The 18125-nt window shown below is 39.1% G+C and overlaps 1 protein-coding gene and 1 long non-coding RNA gene across 6 annotated transcripts in view; one reads left to right on the forward strand and one right to left on the reverse strand.

The window, feature by feature from the left end:
* LOC114046473 overlaps nt 1-18125 on the forward strand; it is a 124904-nt gene that overhangs the window by 96919 nt on the left and 9860 nt on the right. The gene's annotated exons all lie outside the window — the stretch shown is intronic.
* INPP4B (inositol polyphosphate-4-phosphatase type II B) overlaps nt 1-18125 on the reverse strand; it is a 920894-nt gene that overhangs the window by 7953 nt on the left and 894816 nt on the right. The window lies entirely within an intron of this gene.

The raw sequence follows: 18125 nt of genomic DNA on the forward strand, positions 1-18125 counted from the left end.
AAGTTTTATCTCCATTTGATTTCAGTATGTTAAGCTGTGCAATGAAAAAGAGTGAACATGGCTTTCCAAACAGCCTGATCCAAGTCTCTGCTTTATAAAGGGAGGGGGCTTGTTCACAGACAGTACAAAAGTCACAAATGCCGAAAATGGTGCATCAAGACACAAGCAAGACTTTGCTAAAAAGAATAGAAAAGTGTCTCGGAAAAGAAATCAACAAAAACAGCAATTACAAACAGATAAATTCAATTACAAAAACAGAACTCAGTTTTGTCTCCTTAAGGTTACTTGACAGAAAAGGGTTAGTCGCAGCAAAGAAATGACATGACCCACCAAGAGGGGAAATCAAACAGAAGGTCTGGCCAGTCAGTTGAAGACAACAATGAAGGTAGCACAACAAAAATTAATGCTACACACTCCCACATCAATAGGACCCGTTTCAGAGTTTGACTGTGTTGTGCAAAATCAGTTTCAGTTTCTTCAAATTCATTTAATTGGAAGAGGAAAAGAAGGCTTGAACCTTCAAGCTTTCAGGATCCTGTTTTTTGTCTTATTTACAAGACATTAATTTAGCTATTTTTTTTCCTTTTGGGCTAATAAACAATGGGAAAATTTTCTCCAGGAACAAAAAGAGCTAACAATTCACTGAATGCATAGTACTTCTTAGATTTTTAAGAAAATAAAACAAACAAAAAACCAACACTGTACAATTCAAACATTTGTATTTTAAATTCTGTGGATCTGAAAATGTAGAAATAGCACAGGATCCCCCCGCCCCTCCTCAATTTAAAGTTTGTTGCCATTTGTAGAAAAGAAACAGAACAGTGAAACTTATTGATATTTGGCTAGTAGTAAAGCAAGACTTAAAATGAGCCACACAACCAGGAGATGTGAGCTGACAAGCAGCAAGGCGACGGGATAGAAGTGACGAGAAGTTGGCTTGTTATCAATTAGACAGCCTGTCTCGGGATCATCCGATTCATTCAGTACTCCCTGGGTTTGTCTGCTGTTAAACAGGGGAAGTTAAGGGATGGAGGGAAAAAAGAAGAGTAGAGCATTCACACAGCAAAGAAAATCAACACTTAGGAATTCTGACAACACACAAGACAGTTATTTCAGGGATGGCTTTCTACTAAACAATTCCAAATACAGTCTTTGGACTTTCTGCAGTTTCAGAATGACAGGCAGCACAATGCCAGGAATGCTTTCTCTCTTTGAGGAAGGAGGAGGAGAGAAATATCCTGATAATTTTAATGTGTACTGAAGTTCTACATGCAGATTAGGAGCAAAAGTTCATCACAGCACAAATAAGCCCAACTTTAGGAATAAAAGCAAGTTATGGATTAGTTTGAAGGAAAAAATAAATGGGGAAATGCTTTTTTTTTTTTTTAAGAAGACAACGAAGTAGAGGAAAGCGGGGATACACAGAATCTGCAAGCAGATGTTTATGACACATTTTCACACTAGTTCATGCAAACCCACAACTTTTTATATAATGAGCTCAAAGTGTCCAAAATGGTTTGTCAAAAAATACTTTGATGCTTTTGTGAAAGATCTGTGACCTGTCCGTAATAGGTGTTTAATAAATATATGCTGAATTAGATTGGATAAAATTGAGCCAATAATGCCATTGGTGCTGGCCACAAAGTGGCATTGGCTCAATTTTTATCAAAACAAAAGATCAAATCAGGTTGTCTCTTGTTCATCTAACTTTGTTACAGTGAAATGTGTTTAAAATAGGCTCCTTGAGTCATTAGAAGAGAGGAATTTAAATTCCCATTTTGGATAGCTTCAATGAACACCTCTACCCAGATGATGCCAATATTTGATCCCTATCCCTGACCTCATCCCAGAGTCCCAATTCCACGCTTTTAACTATCTATTGACTCTGGCTGGATGTTCCACTGTTCCCTGAAAGACACTAACCCAAATTCAATCCATTCTCCCCCACTCCCTCTCACCCTGCCCTAACCCCCCCCCCAAATTCCCTATTTATGTTGAAGGCTCACACTATGTTACCAAGCATCCAGGGTCAAAACTTTACTGATATCTCCAATTCCTCCTCCTCTCTCAAGCTCCAAGCCCCACATCCAACAAGTTGTCAAGTTCTAAGAATTTTAGCTCCACAATATCTCTTTATCTGCTTCTTCTTTTCCATTCTCATTGAAACCACCCTCATTCAGGTTCCCATTGCCAACCAATTGGGCTACTGTAATTAATCCTCTGACCACAGAGGAAGCTTGGTATAGTGGACAAAGTGCTGGTCTAAGAGTCAGGAAGATGTTGGGTTCAAATCCTGCCTAAGATAGTTACTAGCTATATGACTCTGGGCAAGTCACTTACCTTCTCTGGGGTTCAATTTTTAATCCATTAAAAAACAAGACTTGACAATCTTTAAGTATCCTTTTCAGCTCTAAATCTATGATCCAATAATCCTATGATCTTCCTGTTCCCAATGTATTTGTCCACATTGCTGCTCACATAATCTTTGCTTTGGTATTTTTCCTAAAGCATGACTTTAAAAGCATATCCTAATAAGAATTAGACTGTTAGATCCCTGAAGGCACAAACTACATTTCATTTTACTTTTGTATTCCTAGGGCTTAATTCACGTAGTGTGCTACACACTATAAATCGTGGCAAATTTAATGGTGTATTGAAAATTAAAATAAAGGTGTATTCATAGAATGAATGTCCTAGCTGCAATGTAATGGCAAAAACCAAACACAGCACTTTCAACCATACTAATGATCACATTTTGGCAATCCTTTGCCATGGTTAATTCAAACTGACTGCATGGAAATCTGAAATAATCTTCTTAAAGTACAGATCTGACTAAGTCATTGTCTGCTCAAGAAGCTTCAATGAATATGAATTTTTTTTTCTGACATTTAAAGCCTTTCACAAATAATTTTCATAGGATCATAGACTTGGTAGTGGAAGTCCATCAAGTATAACACCCTCATCTTGCAGATAAGCAAACTCATTTTAAATTCATTTTACAATGAGGGCCAGAGATGTTAAGTGACTTGCCTGTTCTGTATAAGTGACAGAGACAAGAGATGAAGCCAAGTCCCCTGCTCCAAAGTCAGTGTTCTTTACACTATTATCTTTCAGACTACTTTTCTGGACTTATTTCAGACTTCCCATCACATGCTCTATGAGCCAGTCAAACTGGTCCACTTGCTGTTTCCCGTGAAAAGCACTGCATCTTCCAATTCCATATCATTACACAGTTTCTTTCCCATTTGGGAGAGATAATTCATTCAACTATGGAACCCTGTCCTTGGACTGTGCTGATCTGCCTGCTGAGTGAGTAAAAATGTACTTAACCCACTACCTCTGGCTAATGAGTTACATTATTCCAACCATGGCACTTTGCCTTCTCTCTGGCTACTGGCTACATTCTTCTTCCCATCACATCAATACTACTGTTGCTTTTGGAAAGAGTGCTAAAATAGATGAGTCTATGGTTCCTCTTGCCTTTCTTTTCGCTTCTCAGATTAAAAACTCTTCCCTGGCCACTACTTTCCTGTATGTTGAATCCTAGAATTAGAATACAAGTTCCTTGAGAGCAAGACTTACCTCGCTTTTGTATTTGAGTTCTGAACACCCAGCACAGTGTGTGTTATGCAGTAGTCACTTAATACTTCTTCATTTATTCATTCATTCAAAGTTGTATAATTTTTTTCTGGGTTTCCTCTCATTCTACTAACTCATAGCTCCTCTACAACTTAACAAATAGTCTTTGTAAGTAGTTGCAGGCAACAAATTCATCACTGTGGTTCAACTGGTGAATAGTCTCTCTGGACTTAGGTCCTCAGATCTCCAAAACTTTGTTGTTGAGCCTGTAAAAACAGCCTTTCCAGTTAGGTAACACTGGCCAGGACTTGTGTTCCATTGGCATAGTCTTTAAGACTCTATAAGATTTCATTTGATGTACTGGCATCAAAAGGCTTCAGCGATGGACCCCTTAAATGATATTTGCCATTTATTTACCTCCTTCACACAACTGAAACTCTGGGTATTGCTGTGTTCCCTCAACTCCTAAATTTTTTTGAATTGCAATGAATTGCAAACTAACGTGGTAAAGAGGATCTGAGCTCCTTCTCGTAACTTAGGGATCCCAATAGTAGGTATAGGAAGACTGGAAATCATCTGGGTGTCTGTTAAAGGGCCAAATGGAAACCAAATAGATAATAGATAAGCAAGTGAATATTTGGTTTAGGTAGAAATACCACCTACAGTATAACTGTGAAAAACCTGGACACTGGTCAGGCTCAGAACAACTGGTTCTGTTGCCTCATATAAATACCCAGGATATCCCAGAGACTCCTTCCCCAACCCAGCTTACAGTCAGGGGCTTTAATCAGGAAGGAAAAAGTCTTCAGCCTCAGATGAAATCTCTGTTCTCTTATTACCCTAGGCAAGTTTCCTCAGGACCCATGACCTCCTACAGCTCAAGCCCTTGCATGAAGTTTAGGAGGCCAATAATAGGAGCTTTTCAAAAACTGTAAACAGTGATTGAACCATTCTGTCTCTTAAATCTAAGAAGAGATATAAATGCAACTTGGCAGCCTTAAAAAAAAAAGAAAAAGGAAAGAAAGGAAGGATACACCAAGGGAAAAATAGCTGTAAAACAAAACAGCTGTCCTCTTTCCTCCTCTCCCTGACCCCTGGAAAATGATTACACAATAAGCCTTTACCAGGCGTTTGTCTTTACCAGACAAACAAGATCATAAATTTAGAGCCAAAAGAGACCAATGTCATCCTTCAAATTAGTTTATCACATAAGCTAACCTGGCGTTCAAAGATCACTGAGGACTTGGGATAGCAGAATGGTAATATTTAATTGAGGGAGGGAGATGAGGAAAAGAGAAGCTAGAGGCTTGTGTATGGGACAAGGGAGGGAGAGGACTCAAGGAGTTGGCATGCATGTCGTAAGGGGATAGAGGAAGAGAAAGCGAATGTGGTTGCCAAGAGTAAAACTGAAAACAAATATATCCCACTTCACTCACAGTTTTGTTTCAAGGCCAAACAGCCCTTTTGGATAACTACAAAGAAGGCTGAATTATAAGTCTCTCCAAATTCGTGAGCCTTCTGGAAACTCCATCAGTTTGTCCTTTATACAGAAGCCATGCATAGTTCTGGGAGATGTCACCTCTGTTCAGGTAGAACAATACAGACACATTCTAATTCTAACTCTGGGATGAGCTTCACCTGCACCTGCGGGGGCAGCACAGTCAGCAGGAAGTAGCTACCACCATATAGGTCTTTGTAGGGCATGGAAGTGGAACATATAAGGTCTTAGAATAAATAGAGCTCAAAATGGGGAAGCTGCTTGAGTTTAAAAAAATGTCAACTCTGAGGTACTCTGCATTTTGGCTCCATAAAATTTGATAGCATCTACCCTCTTTGTTCAGGAGACTCAGTTTCCTCATCTGTTCAAAGATGAGGTTGGACCATATGGCTTCTGAGTGCCCTTCTGACTCTAGAGCTTTGATCGTATAAATTGATTCTCTCAACTCTGTCCTCTACTTGTGTGACCTTGGGCCAACCACTTAATGTCCCTGGGTCTCATTTTCCTCAACTGTAAAATGAAATTCTGCTGGGTGGCTTCTAAGGTCCTATCTAGTACTAAATGTGTGATCCTATGATGGTATTCAACTCAATTATTAGATATTAGCACTGTTTCCCTTTTTTTTCTCCTCCTCCCCCCCTTTGGAAATCCCACCCTCCCACCTTATGTTTAAGATGATTTCTACTCTCCTCTTGTTTGGAACTTTGCTTTCTTTACTTGGGGGAAGATTAACCTTTCCCAGAATGGGCCAGAGTTTTACCATGAACAAATCTCTACCAACTTGCAGTACATCTCTCAAAGGACCAACAATTCACACTGTGTTCCCGTTGTGTCACTACTTAGATGAATCAGGCAGATGAGTTCAACGGCATATTACTAGGCTAAAAGTTCTCTGTCTTGATGACAAGCATAGACACAGCCTTAATAAATGTTACACAGCTTCACTACTGCCAGAGGGGATCAGTAATCCCACAGTCACACTCTCTATGGATTAGCCAATCAGTCCAGTGAGCAATGAAGGTTAGAGAATTATAATCATTTATGATAAGAAGGATAAATGTGAATAAACACTTCAAAGAGAGAAAATTTAGAATCTCATATAACTTTACTCTGAATGCATATCTTGTGCAGTAATGCGGCATTCCCTATTGGGGAAGAAATGCCTTATATTAGACAAAAATAGAGAGGAAGGTTCTTTTCAATGTGAGCAAAGTAATGAGATTCCTCAACTGACCAAGCTACTGGATTTCAATTGTTCTGATGTTCTAGTTTTCCATGAATAACAACAAATTATTGGCCAAGGAAAGACAAAAAGCCCAGAGGCCAGAAAAAGATGACCTGCCATGCCCTCCTAACCTTTAGAATGCTCTTAGTCAAATTAAGCTAATCACAACAAATGTCAGTTTCCCTGCAGTCTCCAAAGTAGGATGGTTTGTATTTATCTGAATTCTTATCCCTCTTCCTGTTGTATGATGCAGGTGCTCAGGTAAAAGGGCTGAGTATCCTACACTACTTACTGGTGGTACATATATATGTATACATATACACACATAGATATACATATATATGTATATATGTACACGTGTATATAATGTATGTATATATGTACACACACACACACACACACACACACACACACACACACACCCCTATACTGCTGGTAACCAGAACATTCTTTCTCAGATAACTCCATTCACGTTTAGTTGTTATCTATGAGCAGCCTGGCATAATGGAAAAAACACTGGAACCTGAGTGAGACAACCAGATTTTCCCTAACTCTAGTTCCATGATTTTGGACAAAAAATCACTTAATCTCTCAGAGCCTAGGCTTTCTCATCCAGGGAATTACAATATCTAGATTACCTGGCTTATCTAGAAAGAAAGTAACCTGTCTGAGCTCTTTCCCTTCTCTCTCGCCTCCCACCCCCAATCAGTGTTTCTGTGAATAAAAGTAAGTGGCCACTGAAATTTTATTTCAAACAATCCATCTGGATGATTGATTCCCCCCCTCTCCTTCCCTCCCCAGACACACATACACACACATTTCATCTGAATATTGTAGTAGTATAAAAACACTGTCTTAAACTCTAGTTTCTGTGAGAATGAATCATTTTAAAGCAGCACATCAATATATAGCCTTTTACTTCCATGACACTGCCAGTCAGTCCCTCCTACCTTAGGCCTTCTTTATAATTACTTGGAATTTATTGCCATCTCTAAAAAAGATGAAAGATCACTTTACTTCCCTTGGCATCTGAAGAAACCTATGGCCCTGTTCCTTCTCAGAATAATGTCTTTAAGTGGAAGTAAAAATATATAGGAATATTAAAGGAATAAATTATATTGAAATGCAGATATTAAAATATATTTTAAAAAACATTTCATGATCCCACAGATCCCCTATAATATCTCATTTGGTCCTCCCAACAATCTATGAGGAAGTCTTTCTTCATCTCTCCATTAGATGTAAGCTCCTTGGGGTCAGAAACTGGAGTTTGTCTTTGTACACCTAACATCCACTACAGTGCTTTGTATGTAACAGGCACTAAATAAACATTTTAGTTAAGTTGAATGGAGATAAGTGTTAATATATTACAAAAACTCCCATTTGCTATTTAGGGAGAAACCTTTACCATCCTATGGCAGGACTGGTATGGAAGTCTATTGGTATAAGGGCTAATGGAGAAGAGGGACAGAGGTAACCCTCTTCTGAGAGGCAGCATGGGGATGTTGATACAGGACTGGTCTTGGGGCAAGTAAGACAAGGGTTCAAGTGGTGCTTCTGATACATACCAGCTGTGTGACCCTGCATGAGTTACTTCCACTCCTAGCCACCCAGACAGCTCTCTGATATTATAAGTTACAGATGAGCTGCCAATCAGCATCAGTTAGGGGAGTTTCCACACTGAGACTTCCTTATATTGATAAAACCACAGGGCTGGACCAAACAAACAACAAAGAAACAATAAAAATTTTATTCTGGAGAATATGGAAAATAATTCATGGTTAAGATTAAGCCAAAATGAATGCACCTGGGGCCATCAAAAAATGGCACTTTGAAAGAATTAATGCCTTGCTAAATAGTCTTCTCTATCCATTTTGCTGAAAATACTGAACATGATGACACAATCGTGGGTGGGGAGGAAAGAGAGAGTAAAGCATTTATTAATCTGCTATCTGCACTTGGCTAAGTACCTTATAAATAATATCTCATTTGATCCTCACAACAATCTGTGCCCATTTTACCGATTAGGACACTGAGGCTCAGATTTGTCCAGGCTCATATAGCTAATGTGTTCAAAGGAGAATTTGAACCTAGATCCTATTGATTCTATGTCCAGCATTCCGACCATTTGGCCAAATGGCTCAGAAAATCAGAGTATTGGGGCCATTGGAAGACTGCTGCATCTTTCAGCTATCTTTTTTTAAATACAGTTATCAAGATGAATAAAACTTCTTTTATATGCCTGCCAAGTGAAAACTACTAAAAATCAAAAAGAGAGGGGGAGGTTGTGTGATTGATTAATTTGTTGTTTTCAGACTTTAATCTCTGGAGACAATGATAAATTTAAGAAACTGCCTCACACATAATCACTATTAGCTGGTTGTTCTTAAAGTCCATGGCAGGAACTGACAGAAGACAAAATGTGGAGACTGGAGTTTCATGAATTCCCCGTTCCCCAGCATGACTCAGGAAATCAATGGAGGCTACACCCCAGGCTTCACAGGGGAAATGATCCAATTGGTCATCCCCCTGCCAGAACAAATCTTGGACTCTTAAGTACTTTGTAAATGGAAAAATGCAAAGGAGTTGTTAAGCAGCTCTATTAATAACATATCCACCAGGGAACTTTGGGGAATCATTAATTAGCAGCTGTCTTGCAAAGTGCTCTGAAAATTCAACGTCATTGTTAGCTATAGTCATTAGATGCTCTTTGGGTAAGCAAAGCACAGAAGGCTGTACCTGTGTATTTGACCTGCACAGGCCTGCAGTGGGAAGGCAGGGGCGGGGGGAGGAAAGAGGTGGCAATGGTTTCCAGTTATCTGCTGAAAATTCTCGCCAATTCACAACCATTTGATAAACATGCCATGAGCATCAGGGTCAAAGCACCAGAGAAAAAGCAGCCTCTGTCTTCAAGGAGCTTACAATCCAACCAAATGTAATAAATAGGCTCTTGTCCGATTTGTCAGAAGCAGTGAAAGGCAAAATGGCAAAACCCCAAAGTCTTATTCTGAAACACAGAACTGGCACCCTAAGAGGCTAATTCTATAAACAAGACTGGCTACTCAATGGACTTGATGGGCCCCTATTCTCCTATTGCTCTTTCCTTTCTACCAGCAGTTGCACAGACTCATAGCTTAGGGAATTGCTTGGCCAGGTCAACTCTTCCTTTTTCCTCTGTTGATCCCAGACATAGGCATTGTTTACCTTTTGCTCGCTTAAATCCCTTTAATATTAATGTGAAATAGAAAAAAAATTAGAAAAAATGTGAAATAAAAAAAAAGCAAAACCAACATTTCTTTCCCCAACTATCGTTTCTATAAGCCAAATTTATCCTTTCTCCTCTTTCAACCCTCTCCCCAAACCTAATCCCTCACACTCGAGTATGCGTTCTCTCTCTGTGTAAATAGCATCTGTCTTTCTGGTCCCTGGGCTTGAAAACCAGCTATCATATCTGACTCCTCCCATTCTAGTTCCCTTCCTGTCTACTCTGATGATAACATTCCTCTTACATTTATAGATCAGGGATCAGGGATTTAGAGCTGTACAGGATGTTTGGGTTCATTTAGTTTAACCTGCTCAGTTTACAGAGGGATTAAGTGATCTGCCTAAGGTCACATAGCTAATAAGTGGCAAAGGGAGGAATTGACCATGAACCCACTATCTCCTTCTAGTTCAATGTGACCATTATAGTTCATGCCCTCATTATCTCTTGCTCAGACTTCTTCCCCGCCCCAACCCTTGTCATTATCCTGGCATGGCCTTCTAACACCCTGAATTGTTAGTTCATTAGTTTCTAAAGCTTTCAAGACTTCTGTCTCTATTCTACTGTAGAGATTTACAGGGATGGTGACACCTAAACTCTCATTATTCTTGGAAAGTGCTCCCCTTCCAAGATTCCAAACTCAGCGATTCCCCTTTCTAAAAAAAACAAAAACAATTATCCTTGGAATTGCATTATTACCTAGAGGATAGAGCATTGGATGTGGAATTTGGAAGACTTGAATTCAAATCTCACATCTGATGCATATTAGGTATATAAATTATCCAAGTTCTGAGTCTCAGTTTCCTCCTTGCTAAAATAAGGATGGGCAGCTAGATAGCACAATACATAGAGCCCCAGGCCTGAAGTCAGGAAGACTTATCTTCCTGAGTTCAAATCTGGCCTCATACACTTATGAGCTGTGTGACCCTGGGCAAGTCACTTAACCCTGTTTGCCTCAGTTTCCTCACCTGTAAAATAAGTTGGAGAAGGAAATGGCAAACTATTCCACTATCTTTGCCAAGAAAAGCCCAAATGGAGTCATGAAGAGTCAGACATGACTGAGACAACTGAACAACAAAATGAGGATAATAATGTATATAGTATCTACTTCTTAGGATGAGCTAATACAGCTCATTCCAAAAGCTTTGGTGTAATTTTAAGCTCCTAGAACTTTAGTAGCTTATATGCTCTGTGCAATATGCTTTGCAAACTTTTAAAGTGATAGAGAATGTTTTCTTAATCATTTATTGTATTTGGACTCCATTTGACAGTCAGTCTGCTAAAGCCAATGGGAAATTTCTCAGAATAAGATTTTTAAATGAATGAAATCAGTTTTGTTCAGTCATTTTCATCTGTTTTTCTCTTCATAATGTATTCCCTCACCTATTCTTGGAATGGCAAAGACCCATCATTATGGTGCTTCTCTCATAGGGCTCACTAACCCCCCCACCCCCCACCTCCACTAGACACCCTTTCTGCTTCAAACCACTTCCTCTGCCTCCTACAGGAGATTGGTGACTGGTGGCTGGGTAAGGAACACAGGACATATCCTCTCAAGGATGAGCTATCCTTTCCACCAGTGTATCTGTACCTGGATGGCAGGTGACCCTTGTGGATGAGCTTTATGCTTCCTTACCCAACACTAAATACATCTCTGCCCTATAAGCAACGATTTATTTTATTTTATTTTTGGGTGAGGGCAATTGGGGTTAAGTGACTTGCCCAGGGTCACACAGCTAGTTAGTGTTATGTGTCTGAGGCTGGATTTGAACTCAGATCCTCCTGACTCTAGGGTCAGCGCTCTATCCACTGCGCCACCTAATTGATGATTCAAAAAAAAAAAAAAAAACAAACGCTCAATGTCTTACCCTAAGGAAACCCTTGTCATTTTATCGTCCTTGCTAATCTTCAACCCTACCACTTCAGTGACTCCCTAGGGTCTACAGAATAAAATCAATTTCTTTAGCCTGACTCCAACCTACCTTTTCAGATTTAAATCATGCTACTCATCTTCATGCAATCTAGTTCCTGTCAATTGGCCTACTACCTCTTCCCAGATTTTATCCTACCCTCCCCTACTTCCATGTTCTAAGTACATGACCCCACTTCTCTGCCTGCTGAAATCCTTCTTTTCCCTTGACATCCATCTTCCCAAGAAAGCCTCCCCTGATCCCCAGGCTGAAAATCATCTCTCCCTCTTCCTGCTTTATTTTAGGCCTTTCTATCTCTCCTTTGTCCCTAATCACACTATAGCTTGTATCATAGACATTTGCATCTTACAATTTAGAATCTATCAATGTCAGTCAATAAGGAAATTCTATGAATTAGAAATTTGCTATAAGGAGACATTCATATTTCACTGCCTTGATTTTCCAGTTCATGGAAATTTTCTCATTTTGATGGTCAAGGCTGAGAATAACCATGAGCCACCTTAGTAGAAGTAGAATATCTGGGAAAACAGAGGTTCTTGTCTATCTGTATTCACCCTAGTTAGGCCATGTCTGTAGTCAGGTTCTCTCTTAGTACCAGATTTTTGTTGAGGAGAGGGGTTAGGGTAGAAGCTGTTTCACAATGTGTATAGATAGCGACAATCAGGAATGCGCAGAGCCTGATACATTATGTTAGCCATAGGTAGAACAATTGAAATAATTCAGAAAACTGAACCTGAAGAATGGAAAACTTAGTGAAAACATATTGGCTGAAGACTAAGGCTACTACATGTAGAAAAGGGATGAGACTTATTCTACACATCCTCAAAGGACAGAACTAGAAGAAATTGGTAGAAACTATAAAGAGGCAGATAGGACTCCACAGAAAGATGAATTTTCTAACTAATGGGGTGATTTGCCCTGTGAAGTAGTGACTCTTTGTCACTGGATATACTTAAGCTGAAGCTTTGTGATCACCTGTCAGGGATAGTACAGCAGGATTCCTTAATCATATGGGAGGTTGGCCCAAGTCACCTTGAAGGTCCTTTTCAAATCTAAGATTCTAAAGGTCTTTGATGCTCTGAAGATGTGTATTATTTTCATAGCCTGAATAAATATGGCAAACAAAAACAGGGCACTATGTGGGATGCCATTTTCCTTTCCTTCTTGCCTATATTCTCCTGCTGATGGGAAACATGGTATACTAGATAAAGTGCTGTGCTGGGAGTCAGGAAGATGAGCTCAAACTCTGTAGGAATATGCCTCAGCAGATCTCTCTTGTTCTTCAAGGCATAAAGTTTTTCTCAAACGTCACTCCTAGTGATCTTCCTTCTTATTTATTCTCTTTCTATTTATTTATGTTTTCTCCAGATAGAATGTAAGCTCCTTGAGGCTAGTGATTGCTTCATTTTTACATTTGTATCTACAGTGTTCTAGCCTCATACATAGTGGGTGTTTGATAAATCTTTGCGGACGGCTAGTAACGGTGGTATAGACTGCACCGACGGAGGCAATTTCCTTTCTGGGACCTTCCTATATCACTGAACTCAAAGGTCCAGGTTTATATAAAATGAGACAGACAGACAGACAGAGAGAGAGACAGAGACAGAGACAGACAGAGCAGAGACAGACACATACATAGAGAGACAGAAAGACAGAAAGAGACACAAAGAGACAGAGAAAACTATGTAATGTAGACATAGATGTAGATATATAGATGTAGAGATGCAGATATAGCTAAATAGGTATTGAAATATACATTATATATATAAATGTAGATATAGATGAAGGAGATATAGAGTAGATGTGGGTATATGTCCACCTAGATATATCTATATAGATATATAGAAATATTTTATATAGACATTTAAGAAGATAACTATAGATAGCTATCTATATGTCTACAGATTTAGATCTATGTAAATTTATCTTTGTATCACCCTTAGACTTCTTTCATCCAAACTTATAGATACATAGATATATCTTTTCCACATATATCTAACTTTTTTTGGTTCATTTTCTCTCTCCTTCCTATGCTATACTTCTTCTAATGTCTTTTCTTTCATTTTTTTTCAGTTCCATCTTCCCTCTCTGATTGTGCTTTTCACTTTGTTTCTTTTTTTATAAAGATTTTGGGAAGAAAGACACCTCATCTTATTTGAAAAAAGGAACACTAAAAAGTGAAGCTCTTTATACAGTTACCATCTGAAGAGAGAGATTAGGCACACAGTTCTTGAAACAAGGGTCAAGAGCCAAGTAGGGGGAAAACTATTGGATACTATGTACACCAGCTGAGGAATAATTTCTAATGCAGTGAAGTGCCACATGACTGCTCAGATTGGATAAAGACAAATCTAGGAGGTAATCCTGCCTTGCTCTTCAGACCCTTATTAGAGAATTCTGGCCAGTTTTGATCTCTGAATTTTTAAAAAGAAACTGGAGAGAGTACAAAATGAAGCAAGAGCAGCAATTCAAAGGACAGAAAATAGATCCTGTGAGGAAGGGTTAAAGAGTTAATTTAGTTTGTATGAGAAGGCCAAGGGTGATTTAGCAACTATTTAAAAATATATTTTCCCCTAGAATTCTGTGCATATATATGTATTGTGTATGTATGTATGTGTGTGTGTGTATATATATATATATATACATATACACATACACATACTTATGTACACACACATATGAATGTATGTGTGTGTGTGTGTGTGTGTGTGTGTGTATTCAAGGACCAACATAGCTAGAATGAGAGACTTGTCACCATCTTGGCTTAGAGTGAGGAGTTTTTCAGCCACTCTTAAAGTCTATCTATTAAGTCACAGAAGGGAAGAAAAAGGGAACAAGTATTTCAGTGCCTAACATATGCCAGGTACTATGCTAAGCATTTTATAAATATATCTCATTTGTTCCTCACAACAATTCCAGGAGGTAGGTGTTATCATTAAGCCCACTTTACAGCTGAGGAAACTGAGGCAGACAGAGATTAAGTGACTTGCCTAGGGCCAGACAGTAAGTATCTAAGGCCGGATTTGAACTCAGGTCTTCCTGACTGCAGGTCCAGGGCTCTGTCTGCTGTGCCACCCATCTGCCCCTCAACAGAGGGGTTGTGATATGCACTTGGGGGAGGAGATAGACATATTGACACAATTCCTGGTCCTCCAATTATTAAATTATTAACATCTATATTATATGGGGTCCACAAACTTCTATATGTCTCTACAGAGGGTAAACCAGAGGACCAAAGTTTACTTGCTGTGAGAGAGGCTGGTAAGATATAAAATGGATTCTTTGAAATGAATGAGACTGACTTCTTCTCCCTCTGTACAGAAATGAGAACCCGGAGTGGAGGACATGGCCTATGCTGTTGGACAGTATTGCTGCAGCATCTGCTGGTTTTGCTTGCGGGTGTATAAGGAAATAACCAGAGTAAAACAAAAGACACTAATAAAACTTTCAAAATCATCTCAAATTAACCTAAGTCCCTGACCATGGAGACACTGACCATAAAGGGAGGTGATGCCCCATGTATCCCTGAAGAGATGTCAAAAATACCCACAGCTTGCCAACAACTGAAAGCAAAACAAGAAAAAAAATCATACCATTTTTCTCTCAATATTTCAGGCACTTCTGCTCAAGTTCAGAAAGGGGGAGGGTAACAAGCATTTGTTAAATGCCTGCTATGTGCCAGATACTCTGCTAAGTACTTTCCAAGAGTTATTTCATTTGATCCTCACAGTAACCCTATGAAGTAAGGGCTCTTACACTCATTTTACGGCTGAGAAAACCAAGGCAGACAGTAAGTAAGTGATTTCCCAGGGGTTACACAGCTATTGAATGTCTGAAGCTAGATCTGAACTCAGGACTTCCTGACTTTAGGCTTAGCATGCTATGTCCTGCACCACCTAGCTGCTAGGAATGGGGTTTCATCAGACTAAAGAATTAAGGGCCTAGAAAGTCATCTAGGCCAACAACACTTTCATTTTATATATAGAAAGAAACTGGAATCTATAGCAGTAAAGGGACTTCCTCAAAAACATATAATCAGTACAAGGGAGAGAAGGGAGAAGCGCTCTGAAATCCCAGATCCCAGAAAAAGGCTTTTCAGATTGTGCCCTGCTGCACCTTACAAAGTGAAGGGTTTCCATAATGTACAGTAAAATCCTATTGTTTTACCGAGGACAAGACTGAAGACGAGGGTGAAGAAGTCTAACATCCAAGATCACATAGCTAAGGTAGAAGGCAAGCCAAGATTTGAGCCTACCCCTCCAAACTCAGCATGCATAGAGTCTCAAAATGGCCAGAATCTTCTGGGTGATTCAAATAAGAAAGAATGACTGAGGTAGCCTCAAAGTTGGGACCCTCTTCCAACTCTTTGGTAAAAAGTATTACAATAGTTCTGATTCTGCTATTTCCTCTTTTAAAGACAGAAAAAAGAGAAAGTTACATAATAACTTCATTATATATTTAAAAGGAATTGCAAGTTGTATGTAATCAATGTATAGCTTCATTTACAATGATTTTTTTTCTATTCTACTATATTATAGAAATGCTTGTTTTATTTTTTTAAGTTCAGAGTAAAATAAATAAAATTAAAAAAATAAAGATAGAAGACAATAGATAATGCAGATACCTGTATTTTCTAAGATAACAATTAGTCTTTACATAGTGATTCATGAAGAACTTTCTTCACACTGACCCTGTCAGGTAGAATCACAGTGATGCAGATTTAGAGTTGGAAGGCATCACAGGGCCTGTAATCTACTCCCTTCCTTTTACAGATGAGAAAACTGAGAAATCAGAAGTAGGTAACCTGTCCAAGGTCATACACAAGTAGTAGTGAATAACCAAGCTGGGCCGTGAACCTAAGACTTTTGACCTCAAATCTAGTACTGCAGCATCCCCATTTTACAAATGAGGACGTAGGGTAGAGAAGTTAAATAAATTCTCTGATACCACAAAGTTGGTAAACATCAGAAGAGGGATTTGAACCCCATGTCTTCTAAAGTCTGTGTTTTTTCCCCTACATTATAGCTGCCATCTCTCTCTCTCTCTCTCTCTCTCTCTCTCTCTCTCTCTCTCTCTCTCCCTCTCTTCCCCCCCCATTATAGGAACTGAAGACACTCAAATGGTTTCTTATCCCAAATCACCAGGAGAATCGGGCCTCAGACACTTAGTAGCTGGGTGACCTTGGGCAAGTCACTTAACCCTGTTTGCCACAGTATCCTTAAAATGAGCTGGAGAAGGAAATGGCAAACCACTTTGTATCTTTGCTAAGAAAATCCCACATAGGATAATGAAGAGCTGGACATGACTGAAAAATGGTTGAACATGACAACATGAGCTTAGAACTATACCAAGCACAAAGGATACAAATACAAAAAGAGAGACAGACTTTACAGAGAGATAGACTCTGCCTTCCAGGAGCTTACATTCTAATGGGGCAGCCAATATATATTTAAGGTGGAGAGGTGAACAGGGAAAGGAAGCCAGAAAAATGGTTATGTGATGTATAAGACTCTATCAATTAACATGCCCTTTCTAGTAGTAAAGGACTGATAATAGCTGATGCAGATATTGTTTCAAGGTTTTCAAAGCACTTTACATTTATTTGATACTCAAGACAGTCCTCAGAGATAAATTTTATAGGAATTTTTATCCCTATCTTATATATCAGGAAATTGAAGCTCAGAGAGAGTAATTGATTTGCCCAGGTGGCCAAAAAAGGATTTGAACCCACGTACTTCCAATTAACTTTTTCATTATTCAATTCATTTCATTATAGCATCACACTAATTAAAGCTTAAAACTGCACTAAGACTTTTGGGACACCCTATATTTGACTATATCACAGTCACTTCTCATTAATCCAAGCAGCATATATAATAGGCAGCCCATAACATTACTCATATGAAGAAGGACTGGGAAACAAATAAAGAACCTGAAAAAGAAGTGATTCCCCAAATTCTGAATCCTCTTCCACTAGGTCTCCAGGCCATTGACATTCAAAGTAAAACTTATCACCTAAAATAGGATTGAAAACTGTTACAGAATAAGGAAAGACTGCAGAACCCATGTTCCTCAATCATCTTCTCTTTGTGTCTCTAAACTATAAAGAGAAAACAGGCTACTCTTTGTGCAAAATGAGATCCCTCAGACAGTCTGCAAGACATTCCTCAAACACTGCATGTCAAAACTGTCCCTTCACAAAGCATTCCAACTTAAATAACTGTGAAAAAAAAATCAGCCAAACAGGAAAGAGGGCACAGACCTCATGCTGAACACAGATTAAAAGTTTACCTGGATATGTGAATGTGTCTGTGTTTATTTTTGTGTGCACTGAACTTTACCTATTATTTCACTGGAATAGAGAACTCCCAAGGAGGGAATTCTTTCAACTAAAGCAATCCGTGTTTGAAATTCTTATAGAATTGCCTGGGGGTTATTGTTGTTAGTTAGTCCTTTTTAGAAGAGGACCGATGATGTATGGGATTTAAGTCATCAATCTCACTCTGTCTTCCTGCGTCATCCAAGTCCAGAGGCAAGAAAAAAGTCAGGACAACCGGTGCTGGGCCCTAGGGATGCAATGGACGACCTTCGGGTCTCTGATATCTGACCAAGCTCTAAGCACTCCAACAC

This window comes from Vombatus ursinus, unplaced genomic scaffold, assembly GCF_900497805.2.
Source record: "Vombatus ursinus unplaced genomic scaffold, bare-nosed wombat genome assembly UNPS02014784.1, whole genome shotgun sequence".
Classification (NCBI taxonomy): Eukaryota; Metazoa; Chordata; class Mammalia; order Diprotodontia; family Vombatidae; genus Vombatus; species Vombatus ursinus.